Source organism: Polypterus senegalus, chromosome 11, assembly GCF_016835505.1.
Source record: "Polypterus senegalus isolate Bchr_013 chromosome 11, ASM1683550v1, whole genome shotgun sequence".
In the NCBI taxonomy this organism is placed as follows: Eukaryota; Metazoa; Chordata; class Cladistia; order Polypteriformes; family Polypteridae; genus Polypterus; species Polypterus senegalus.
Genome location: NC_053164.1, coordinates 38,416,131 through 38,428,685, shown reverse-complemented (window position 1 = coordinate 38,428,685; position 12,555 = coordinate 38,416,131).

Below are 12,555 nucleotides of genomic sequence, written 5' to 3'. Positions count from 1 at the left end.
CAAGTCAAAAGGTGAAAACCCCGTGGAGGCTTGAGGGACCTCCCGGTAAGCAAAAGCACAAGGGGGAGGAGTTGGTCCCATTTCCTACCGTCCGTGCTGACTACCTTGTGGAGCATCTGTTTGAGGATCTGGTTAAATCTTTTCACTAACCCATCCATATGCAGGTTATAGACAGCTGTCATAAGATGTGTAATGCGGAGTAACTTGGCAACTTCCCTGAATGTATCCAACATACAAGGTGTACCTTGATCCGTAAGAATTTCTTTAGGTATACCTACTCAGGAGAAGAGCCTTACTAGTTCCCATGCGATGTTCTTTGTGTTAGCTGTGCGCAAGGGAACAGCCTCTGGGAACTGGGAAGCATAATAGACCATTATCAATATGTACTTATGGCCTCTTGTTGAGGGTTTTAAGGGTCCTATGAGATCAATGCCGATTCTCTCAAAGGGAATATCAATAAGGGGAATAGCAACTAGAAGAGTATGGTCCCTTCTGGGTCTCTGACGAAGTTGGCACTCTGGACAGGACTGAGAAAATCGTCAGACCTTCTAATTTATTCCTGGCCAAAAGAACCGGAGCTTCACTCTCTCCAAGATCTTCTCTGCCCCTAAGTGGGCACCTAGGAGGTGGGTTTGTGCTAGCTCCGGTAGAAGCAACGTCTGGACCTCGCCCTTGTGTTCTGCTACCTGATAAAACAAAGTAGGGACCCTGTGGTGTGGGAGTATCTGAGGCTTGCCCATCTTTGGAGACAATGACATTCCTGGCAAACTTCAGGAAATAGTCATTCCACTGTTTACATTTAATGGATACCGGCATAGACCGAAACTGAAAGTCTAGGCCGGACAAGGGATCTCCTTTGATGTCCAGGGGTGAACCCACCCGCCTCAGTTCCTTGTCCAGAATCATTTCCAGGTCAAGGTTCAACATGGAGGGGTCTATCTCTCTCGGTACGACACCAGCAAGCAGTTGCCAGAAAACATGGCATGGGAACAGCTGGGACACACTCCTGCCAGTCCATTATTAGACCTAACTTAGTAATAGAAGTGGTGTCAGGCTTACCGCCTTTAGTTTCCGACCAGTCACTTCCCAATTTAACTGGGTAGGGGGGCTTGAGCAAGACAGCTACTAGCAACTGTTTATTGTTGCCCTCCCAGGTTATAAAGCACCTAGCGGACTTATATGATCTGGTCTCCCCATGTATACAGATTACGCTCGTCCTTCAAGCCAACCACTGTCACGGTAAGACAAAGTGGCGAGCAAAAATAGAGATGTTACTCCCGGAGTTGAACAATGCCATCACTTTATACACATTTACTAACACCACTCCTGTATTCAGAACTGACAGGGGATTAGACAATGTACAGTACCTCTCTCCCTTCAGCCAGGTATAGTCCATGGGCTCGATGTTCAGCAGGCATTAAATAATATATGTCCCAGCTCCCCACACTTGAGGCATTTTTTCTGGAGCCTTTGCAGCGCGATGGGTGGGTTCAGGGGCAGCAACGCGTCCCTGCTGGGTGCCGTGAGCAGGCTGATTCCCCAAACTCGGTTCACCGCCAGCTGGCGTTCAAGGACCTCAAGAAGATCATTCGTATCCTTGAACAGATGTTGACGGACCTGCTGGGCGAGGTATTCGGGCATGACATTGACTAGGCCCTCAAAAGCCACCTGTTCTACCACTTGGCCGGCATGGTTAATGTCTGGCCTTAGCCAGCGGCCCAGCTTGCCCCAGAACTCGAAAGCCTGGACTCTCGCTGTGCTGTCGGGGTATAATTTTCAATGCCTCCACTACCTCGTCTGCTGGAACTGAGGTCACGCCATAGCTTTTAAAAATCTCGACCCTCAAGAGGTCATAATCGGTGGCTTCCTCCTCAGGAAGGTCATAATAACCCCGCTGTTCAGCCCCCTTTAGGTACGGTGCTAGTATGTGGGCCCAATCCTTCCACGGCCAGTGATTCAAGGCGGTCCTCTCAAATATCAGTAAGTATGATTCAATATCATCAGAATCAGTGAGCGGAACTAACGGAGGTGGTGTAGGCCGTGCGGGCTCCAGTTTTACCGTTTCTGTCGCTTCCAGCCGTGTCTTCATCTCCGCGAGCTCAATCTGGGTAGTTGCGAGCTCCAACTTCACATTCTGGAACTCGGTCATGAAGGTGGTCAAAACTGAGTTCAGGTCCTGTCCTTCTGACATGTTTCGGACTCTGTATCCTGCCGACTATGCCACTATGAAGAAAACACAGTTAAAAATGTTAAGGGTTTGGGATTCCGTCCCCATATACTGTGGATCAATGCATTCCAAAAAACGGTCAGTCATCAAGTAGTGTATAACAGACAATGATTAACATGAAGCACAGACATTTTATGAGGTGGGAAAGGAATTGGAAAAGCTGGGAAAGGAGGTGCTGAGGATCTTGGGATGGAATGATGTCATCAAAGCAGAACCAGAGGGGTTAAAGGAACCCGGAAGCTCTGACTTCTGGTTAAGGTATTGGAGACAAATTCACAACGGTGTTTTCTCATATTTCCTGTTGAAATAAAAAGAGAGCAGTTAGAACACTTTCATTGTCCCCTGCCTTGCAGTTTCGCGCTGCTTGTCGGGTCCTTTAGCTGCTCCCTAATCGCTCGTGTGTGACTATTGTAAAAGGCGCTATATAGTGCCTGACCCGGCACAGACTACACAGAGGCACATGTACAAAACACACAGGCTTTTTATTTTTTCTTCACCCGTGGCCGCACGCCTTCCCCGTGACCCACAGGCAATACACAGTCCCAAAGCACTTTAATCCCACACAACAACTCTTCCTGGCACCACCACTCCTCCCAGGCAACCTTGTCCTCTTCCTCCCAATTCTGGCTCCTCAGTGGTGGAGGCTGGCTCGTTTTATACCCCACCCAGAAGTGTTCCAGGTGCTTGACCACCTGGTCCTAATTGCACCTCCGGGTGGGGCTGAAGATTCGTCCAGCCAGGCTCTTGAGTCTTGGCAGCGCCCCCTAGCGGCCACCCCATCTCCCAACCAGGCTGTAGAGGACTCCATGTCCCATGGAGCCACATGGCAGAGTGGGAAATGAACATTGGCCAGGGAGGCTGCCACCTAGCGTCCCGGGGGAGGTATTGAGCTGTCCATGGTGGCTCCCCCGGAACATATGCAGCAGGGGCATCTCGACTGGGCATGGGACCCGGCTGTCCATCACACTATATATATATATATATATATATATATATATATATATATATACACACACAAGTATTGGTTTTCACAAAGTTTGCTGCTTCAGTGTTTTGAGATCTTTTTCTCAGATGTTTCAATATTATACTAAAGTATAATTACAAGAATTTCATAAGTTTCAAAGGCTTTTGTTGACAATTACATTAAGTTTATGCAAAGAGTCAATATTTGCAGTATGGCCCTTCTTTATCAAGACCTCTGCAATTTATATATATATAGTCGCATGTGGCTGGGGGTGGAGCCCAGCCGGGATGCCCAGGAGGACCGGAGGAGGGCTTGTACCTCCTCCAGACCGCGAGGGGGCGACCGCCCTGGGGGCCTGAACAACCCTGGACCTCAGCACTTCCGCCACACCAGGAAGTGCTGGGGGGAAGAGGAGCAGGGACACCCGAAGGGTTTCCGGGTGAGCAGCTGGCACTTCCGCCACACGGGAGTGTGTCCACAGGAGATTGCCGGGAAGGAGCTGGAGCCTATACGCGTTCCAATATAAGGGGCCACCTCCCTTCATTCAGCGGCGGAAATCGGGTGGAAGAAGGACGGAGCTGGAGAGAGGACTGGAGGCGGCTGGAAAGGCATTTGGACTGTGAGGCCTGGACTTTGGGGGATTGATGCTGGAGGCACTGGGACGTGCACTGAACTTTCTGGTAAATATTATCATTGTAAATAAACGTGGTGTGTTGGGTGAACAACGATACCCATCTGTCTGTGTCCGGCGCCCTTTCACAATATATATATATATATATATATATATATATATATATATATTATTGATTATTTGTGGGCAGTCTGGCTCCTGCAGATGCAGTCCAAGGAATGAACACTAACCTTCAGTCACATTGCTTCTTATATAGTGTAGTGACCACAAGGCATGGGGCTTCTGGGGTGAACCAGAAATGATGTCCCTGCTCTTTGGAGGGCTTCTCCTCTATTCTAGGGTGGGAGGAAGAAAAGAGGTTAGTAAGTGTGTCTCACCCAAAAATGTACCACAGTTTACCTAATAACTAGAGCCTCCCAAATCCTCCCATAGCATGTGTGTGTGAGACAATAGACATTGAAAATATAATTCTGTACTTGTAAGCCACCTTGGGATAGCATTCAATATGGAAAGGCACTATAGAAAACAATGTGTGTGCATTTGTTCACACAAAGATGACCTCTCCAGTTAATACAGGATTCTTTTAATTTGTAATGTTCATTCATACTTTCATATATATGGATAAATTCTATGGAGGGTTGTATTTTGTTTTAATCTCATCTTCTGAACCACTTTTCCTGGCGAGGGTTGCTATGGTAGCAGGCCAAGCAGTGCAGCCCAGACTTCCCAGACTACAGATTCCACCTCTTACTACAGAATTCACAGGTGTTACCAAGGCAGCCAAGAGATATAATCCCTCTGGTGGATCCTGGGTTTGCCACAGGGTCTCTGCCCAGTGGAATGTGCCCAGAGCAGCTCTAGGGGGAGCCATCCAGGACATCCTTAAAACATTCCCAAATAACCTTAACTGGTTCTTCTTGATCCAGAAGAGCAGTGACCCAACTCTGAGACTATGAATAACCAAGCTACGCACACTATTACTGTACTGTCAGTCCAGCCATCCTGTGAATAAACCTAATTTCTTCCACATGTCCTTGCAATCTCATTCTTTCAGTCATTAACCACGGTTAATGACCATAGATGAGGACTGGGATGTAGATTGACCAGTAAAGCGAGACTTTTGTCTTTAGACTCAGCTCTTGCTTCACTGCCACGGACTGGTACAGCACCCAAGGAACATCTGCCAGCTGCTCCAATTCACTTATCGATCTCACCCTCCCTTTTTTCATCACTTGTGAACAGGATCCTAAGATACTTGAACTCCTCCACTGAGGGCAATTTTTCCCCACTGACCTGGAGAAAGTAATCAACTCTTTCCCTAAAGAGAAGTAGGACTTCAGACATGGAGGTGCTGATCCTCATCCCAACCACTTCACAACAGGCAGCAAATCATTAAGGTCATAGTTGGATGAGGCAAAGAGAACAACATCCTCTACATAAAGCATCAACACTACTCCAAGCCTCCCCAGCTGTACACCCTCACATCATTTGCTGTGCATTTATAACCTGTCCATGAAAATCACAAACAGGGGTGGTGAGTCCAAAACCCACAGTGAAAGAATTTGACTTAACACCAAGTATTCAGTCAAAGCTTTCACCGCAGTCATATATATAATGAATAGCATGCAAGAGCAGCCCTGTTACCCCAAATTCATGCAGCACCTCAGCCAACACATGCCGAGGAGCTTGACTGCATGTTTTTTACCACACGTCCATGTACCCTCCAGCAGCTGCTTCGCTGAACAGCTGCTCTGATGTTTCCTGGCCAATGGCCTGTGTTATTTTCAGATTTTGTATACAGTATATACTTTATTTTATTACGTATGTTAGTAATCATGTATTTTGTCTTTACATTCTAAATTCCCAGACTCTGGAATGACCTACCGAAATTAATCAGATCAGCTGACTCCATGAATTCTTTTAAAAAACAACTCAAAACTCATCTGTTCAGGAAGGCTTTTAGCTCTACTTGACTTCACTACCCTTCTCTCAGTTTACCCCTCTGTCAAGATGCTCATGTAACCTGAGTGTGTGTGTGCAGACCATCAATTATGTTGTCTGTTAGGCTTTTTTTTCTCTGAATTCACTGTCGTAATCTTCTTTATTTATTTATTTGGTTTGTACAATGCTATATACTGTATACCCTGCCATTCTTTCTTATATTCTATAAGTACCGCTTGGGAAAGGCACTATATAAATAAAATGTATTATTATTAGTATTAAATATTGTTCTGTTTGTTGTTGTTTATGTATGTATTCTTTTTATTTTGTGAATGTGTTAGTTAAGTGTCTGATTTTCAGGGGGCAATGCTGCCTTGACGTACCGCTGGAGGGTTGCTTTGTGCTTATATATTTGCAGGCAGAGGGTCAGGTATTCCAGATTGGCATTGCTGAAGATTACAGGGCTTTTGTTTTGTAAGTTATTTTGTGGATTCCTCATTTTTGATTCTTTGCTTCATGTACTGTTTCATTTTCTCAAATTTGGATTGCAGACTGAATTTGTTACATTGGTTGCCTTTAAGGCAAACCCTGTGTTTCACTTTTATCCTTGTTTAAAGATTCTTTTTTTTGTTTGATATTTTGCCAGTTTTTGCTGTTTTTTTCCTCTCCATCTTTGTTCATTTTTTGGCACAGCAGATTACAAGGATTGTGTTTTTGTTGAGCTTTCACCTTTGTGGAAACATACATACATACATACATACATACATACATACATACATACATACATACATACATACATACATTTTATTTATGTAGAGCCTTTCCCATGCTCAAGGCACTTCACAGAGTCTCAGAAAGAACAGCAGGGTATATGTAACATTGGATACAAATATTTTCTGCCTAGAATGCTAAAACAGATAAATGCAGGATATGCAAAGCATTATATAGAATAAAAGACATTTGACCAGAGTAATATTAAATTCAATACCAGAAGAAAAGCCTGAACAAATAACATAATATGTGATATAACACACACACACAAATTATCCTGAGCATCTGGACAGAGAGGAAAATTGAAAGGAGGGGCAGAATGCCAGGTTAAGTTAAAAGCTTTCCCCACATTCAATAAAGAACACAATGATTTGTCTCCAGCAGGGGACGCTTGCTCCCAGGGATTGTACTCTTTATTGCAGTGGTTCCCAAATTTGGTCCAGGGGACCCCCATGTTTTTGTTCCAACCAGATTCACAATCAATGATAGTAATTGATAATAAATTATCTCATTCAGTTAGCTTTTCTTTTATTCTCTTCTTTTATTCTGCATTTAAAAAGGCACAGTGGTATGTTTTTTACATTTATAAGACAATAGAAATATTTCTATCTTTTGTTTTAAAGTTGTTAAGTTTTAAATACTTAACTTTCTCATCTTGTTTTTCCAATTATTTAACCTTTTTTCTGTGTAGTTTGCTCCCTTCAATTAACCCTAATAGTGACAATTAACAACAAGCAGAGCAGACACCCAGTATGATCAAATCTGCAGCTACATTAGAACCACTAATTAGTAAATAATGAATTAAATAATCAGAACCCCTGGAAAAGCAGAATGAAAATACTGTCAACAAGTTAAACAAAAAAAAAAAAAACTACATATCCCCCACATGACTGCTTAGTACATTTTAATAAAAATCTACCAAATTTAGTTTTGTAATTTCTACATTGACCCCAAAACACTGAAACTGGTAAATAATGACTTACTTGTTTCGGCTACAAGTCCAGTGAAAAATAGAAGCTGGTTAGAATACAAACCTGCAACCACAGGGGTTCCTCAGGACTGAGTTTGGGAACCACTGCTTTACTCAATGCAGAACATACTCGAGCCTTATACACATCCCTTCAGCAACCTTGGCGGAAATAAATCACATGAAAGAAATATGGTACCAAAAGAGATACATATGTATGTTTAACTTGCTTTAAAATGTAGCTTCCACTTGAAACATATAAAGTAAACTGCTCAAAAAAATTAAAGGAAAATGCATCAGACATTTAATATGAAATGTACTTAGTACATTTACAAAGTATTTAGACCTCTTCTCTTTTTTCACATTTTGTTGTTGCAGGCTCAGACAGGCAGACATGTTGTTTTCCACCACCACACGTTTATTTACAAGTCTATTTACAGAGTCAAAAGTGCACACACAAACCCCCAAAGTCCTGGCCACACTCTATGCTTTTCTTCGGGCTGCCTCCACTCTCGCTCCTCCTGCTTCATCCTGCTTCCACCCGACTCCAGCCCAGAATGAAGAGAGGTGGCCCCTTTTATCCACACCCGGATGTGCTCCAGGTGCTTCCCGGCAATCTTCCACCGTCACGCCCCTGTGTGGCGGAAGTGCTGGCTGTACTCCCGGAAGCACTCCGGGTGTCCCTGCTTCTCTTCCTCCCAGCACTTCCTGGTGTGGCGGAAGTGCTGAGGTCCAGGGTCTCCAAGGCCTCAGGGCACCCCCGGCAGTGACCACGGGCCCTACAGGGATGGGCTTCCAAGCCCCCCAAAAGCACCAGGGTGGCAGCCCCCACGTGGTCCAATGTGGGCGCACGCCCTCTTCCGGTCCTTCATGGCGTCTCGGCCGGGTCGTCGCCCCTGGCATCCCTTAAAATATATTAAATAAAAAATATTTGGGTCGAGACGTGATCATCTCAAGGAGGCACTTTCAAGTCCCGCAAAACTTCTTGCACATCACGCCCTAATTACAAACAGTTTCTCGGAGACACTTTAATGTTCCACGAGACATGGAAGTGAGACAAGAGGACAGCTGCTGTACAGACTTTTAAATGATCGACACACAATGCGACATGCAGATCACGCAGCTCGGTAGTAGCAGTAGATCTGACTGCCTCTTCTTAGCATGTGTTCAGCCCCCCCCCCCTCCTTTACAATGCGAGTGCCAGAGACACAAAGCACCAAGCGTTAAGGGTGCCTCCGGGGGTGAGGGTTGTGGGGTGGTCAAGCAAAGGAAGTGAAGGAATAAACACACGAAAATTCCTCCCGGGCGCCCCGAACCAAGAAATCGTAAATCCGGGAATGAGCATTGGCGTTAGCTCAGAGAGTACCTTGACAATAAACAACCATGAACTTGTAGGGCTGTAGGTCCAAAAACCACCTAATTACACAAGGGTTTGATTCTCTATGAACGGCAATCCATTGCAAGGCAGCATGGCCCATCACCAAGGTGAACTCTCGTCCCAGTAGGTAGTACCTCAGATAGGTTACGACCCATTCGATCGCCAAGGCCTCTCGTTCTACCGCCGCATACCTTGTCTCCCGATCTTGCAGTTTTAGTGTCTGCAGTTCCATCAGGATAATTCCAAGCATAGTATTGAAGTCCTGTTCTTCAGACATCATTCAAACAGTCAATCCTGCAGACTATGCCAATCTGTGAAGGAATAAACACACAGAGTTGGGGATCCTCCCCGTATACTGGTTGTAGTGTCCAGTACAAAATAAGAGTCAAGTTCAAAGCAAAACATTTGACAAAATAAACAAAGAAAGTGCAATTAATGGGGAGGAGGTGCTGGGGAGGCTGAAGCTGACATCAAGAGTGAGGTTGATGGACTGTCCAATAAGCACATGTGTGACAATATATATATATATATATATATATATATATATATTGTGGAGCATGGTCCGGACACAGACAGGTAGACATTGTTTAAGTCACCACACACGCTTTATTTACAATGTCCTACTATATACAGTGCACACACAACCCACTTCACCCCAAAGTCCAGGCCTTCTTCCTCAATGCCTTTTCCTCAGGTCTGCCTCCACTCCTCTCTTCTGAGTTCTGTCCTTCTACTCTCCTAATTCCAACCATCGAATGGAGGGAGGCGGCCCCTTTTATACACACCCAGATGTGCTCCAGGTGCCACCCATTTAGCTTCTGCCAGCACTCCCAAGTGTGGCAGAACTACCATCTACGCATCCGGAAGCACTCCAGGTGTCCCTGGTCTTCTTCCCCCCAGCACTTCTGGGTGTGGCGGCGCTGAAGTGCATTGAGGCACCCCCTGGCAGTGACCGCGGGCCCTTATAGGGTTGAGCTTCTAAGCTCTGTTCCCATGGTCCTCAAAGCCACCAGGACGGTTGCCCCCTCATGGTCTGGACGAGACATAAGCCCCCCTCCGGTCAGGTACTCGCCACAATATATATACAGTATATATATGTACTGTAGCTAGTAATCTACAAAGGAAGAAAATGAATCATGCATCTAGTTTTTTATTTGTAAGCTTTTGACAGCCTACCAGGTGTCATTATCAGAGCAAATTGATTAGACATACAGGAATTAAAGGCAATATATAGCAAGTGAGGGGGGGTGCAAGGGGGGGGGTGGATCGACAAGGTGGGGCTTCAGAGGGTGTTGAACATAAAGTCTCTTTTATTATTTAGATGTCCTTCTTTTCAAGCCTGCATAATCTGGGTTCATGTCCAAATATCTGTTAATGGCATTTCATTTGAGAGCTATAGGATTCTGCCAGCTCTCTGGCACTTTTAGTATATATATATATATACTGTATATGTACACATGACAATAATGACCCTATGCTGATTCATTCAATAACAAACCCATGGTGACTTCAAAGTCCTTGATTCCAAGCTTCTCCTTCCACTGTGTCCTACATCATTGCCAATTCTTTTACTTGCCTTTGTGCTTTGCATGGTTTTCAGATATATCTCATAATGAAGTTAATTTGTTTAGGAGGGCAGGTGGTCTTGTGGTCTTGGAGCATGTGCTCGGGCTTGTTAAATGTGGACACTGCTGCACGCCCAGAGCAAGGAAAAGGCTGAGGGCCCCTGACAACTAAATTAGTCAGAAATCCCCTACCACAGCGGAAACTACCTGAAACGGACAAAGGAACTCTGAACACAATTAGCCAGATCCTGTGGGCAAAAGGTGGTTATCTGACAATTGAGTTTTGTAGTCCCTGAGGAGGAATAGCAAGAAAGTTAGATGTGAGTGTGTGTATGGAGAAAGGAGGGCTGCATATTAGGTGACTGAACTAAAAAGAATTGTAATTAATCAATACATCCAAACCAGTGAATCTCCTTGTCATGATGACCTTTAGTCTATTGAATCAGAAAGTAAAGAAAACTCTGATGATGAGTGATAGATTTCAAATGAGATCAGAAGGGTGTTTTTAAAGTCAGACAATTATTTTTTACTGTAGCTCCTTTTTATAATAACCACGTTCCCAAAGCTCATTTAGAATAATTTAGGAACAAGAAGATATATAGATAAAACACAATCTATGGACTATCCAGCTCATTTATTTCAGTTCAGTTGCATTAAATATGCTCTGGTCTGGCACACCTCTAGGCAGACTCTGGCACACCATACAGCAATTCTTCTTCACAACTTATGGAGGTGCAGTTCCCAGTCTGACTGGTCTGCATTTGGGGTTTTTCTCTTATAACTCTGGTTTGCTCCATGATAGAAAAGTATGCAACTTGCAATTATTGAAGACTTTCCCCAGAGTGGCTTTGTCAGTACAGATGTACAGCAATGTGGGCAAATGCCTTCAGTTTCAGGCAAAATTGCTTGGCTTGCAGTTTCAGCTTGGCTGATTTGGGTGTTGTTGGGTACTTGCAGTCTTCCAACAATTTGGGGGTTTCTAATATACCCACAGTCATAAGGAGGCCCAAACAGAAGACATTAGGGGCATACACGAACTACGCATCCGCGTAGGGCCCCGACCCCGACTTACAATTTTTTTTTTTTGTCAGGCTGTGGGCCTGGGACCCCTGTCATGCCCATGGCACTGCAGCAGTCTGTGCCAGTCCCTCACGTCGCGTGTCACGATACCCTCCTCATCCTAACTTTTATCGTTCTTTTCGGGACATTTTATTAGAACACCTTCCTGAGCTCTGGGGATGGCTTTGCCCAGCCGAACCCCCTCCTAAAACAGGCCTGCACATCTAGGACCTGCACATTTCTGAACCGCGTAGGGCCCCCAAACTGCTATGCAGTATTGCTTGAATACAGCATTTCTGAGATTGCAATACTGGCAAATTAAGTGACTCAGTGACACTCCATGAGTAGATAAGAAGAAATGAACATTAAAATATACAAAGCCAAGCCTTAAGCACTGGGCTGTGCTGCCTGCAAAACTAAATTGTGCGGAGCTAACACGGTTTGCGTTGCCTTTTGACTTTTGGTTTCTTTTATGTCGCAGCTCAATCTGAAATGAACTCACACTGACGTTTACGTATCTTTTGGGTGTTATTTTTACATTAACGAGCAATAAGAAGAACTGCAAGCAGAAGATCAGTAGCTTTCTTGAACGTTCAATCGTCGTTAACAAACAAGCGAGAAGGGTTTTTGCCAAACCTTGTACGCCCTCCTGTGACAAAACCGCGAGATGCAAGCGCACGAAATTGAACGAGCTTAGCAGTGTATGCCAGTCCTGTGAGTTCTCAGTAGTGGGCACCTACTAGAAAGCTTGGAAGCTTTCAAATTCGGATAAAATGTTTTTGCTCATTAAAAGCAAATTGAAAGATAAACGATATTATTGTAATTTCAAGTTATGAATAACAGTATGTACTAACAGAATGTCCAGGCCAAATCTTACGGTATGTTTAAAAACGCTTCGTTTTTAAAGTACAATCACTTTGCAGGGAAAACGGCAAGGTGATTTAGTTATAGATAGATAGATAGATAGATAGATAGATAGATAGATAGATAGATAGATAGATAGATATGAATATTTATAAAGTATTCGGATCCCTTCACTTTTTCATATTTAC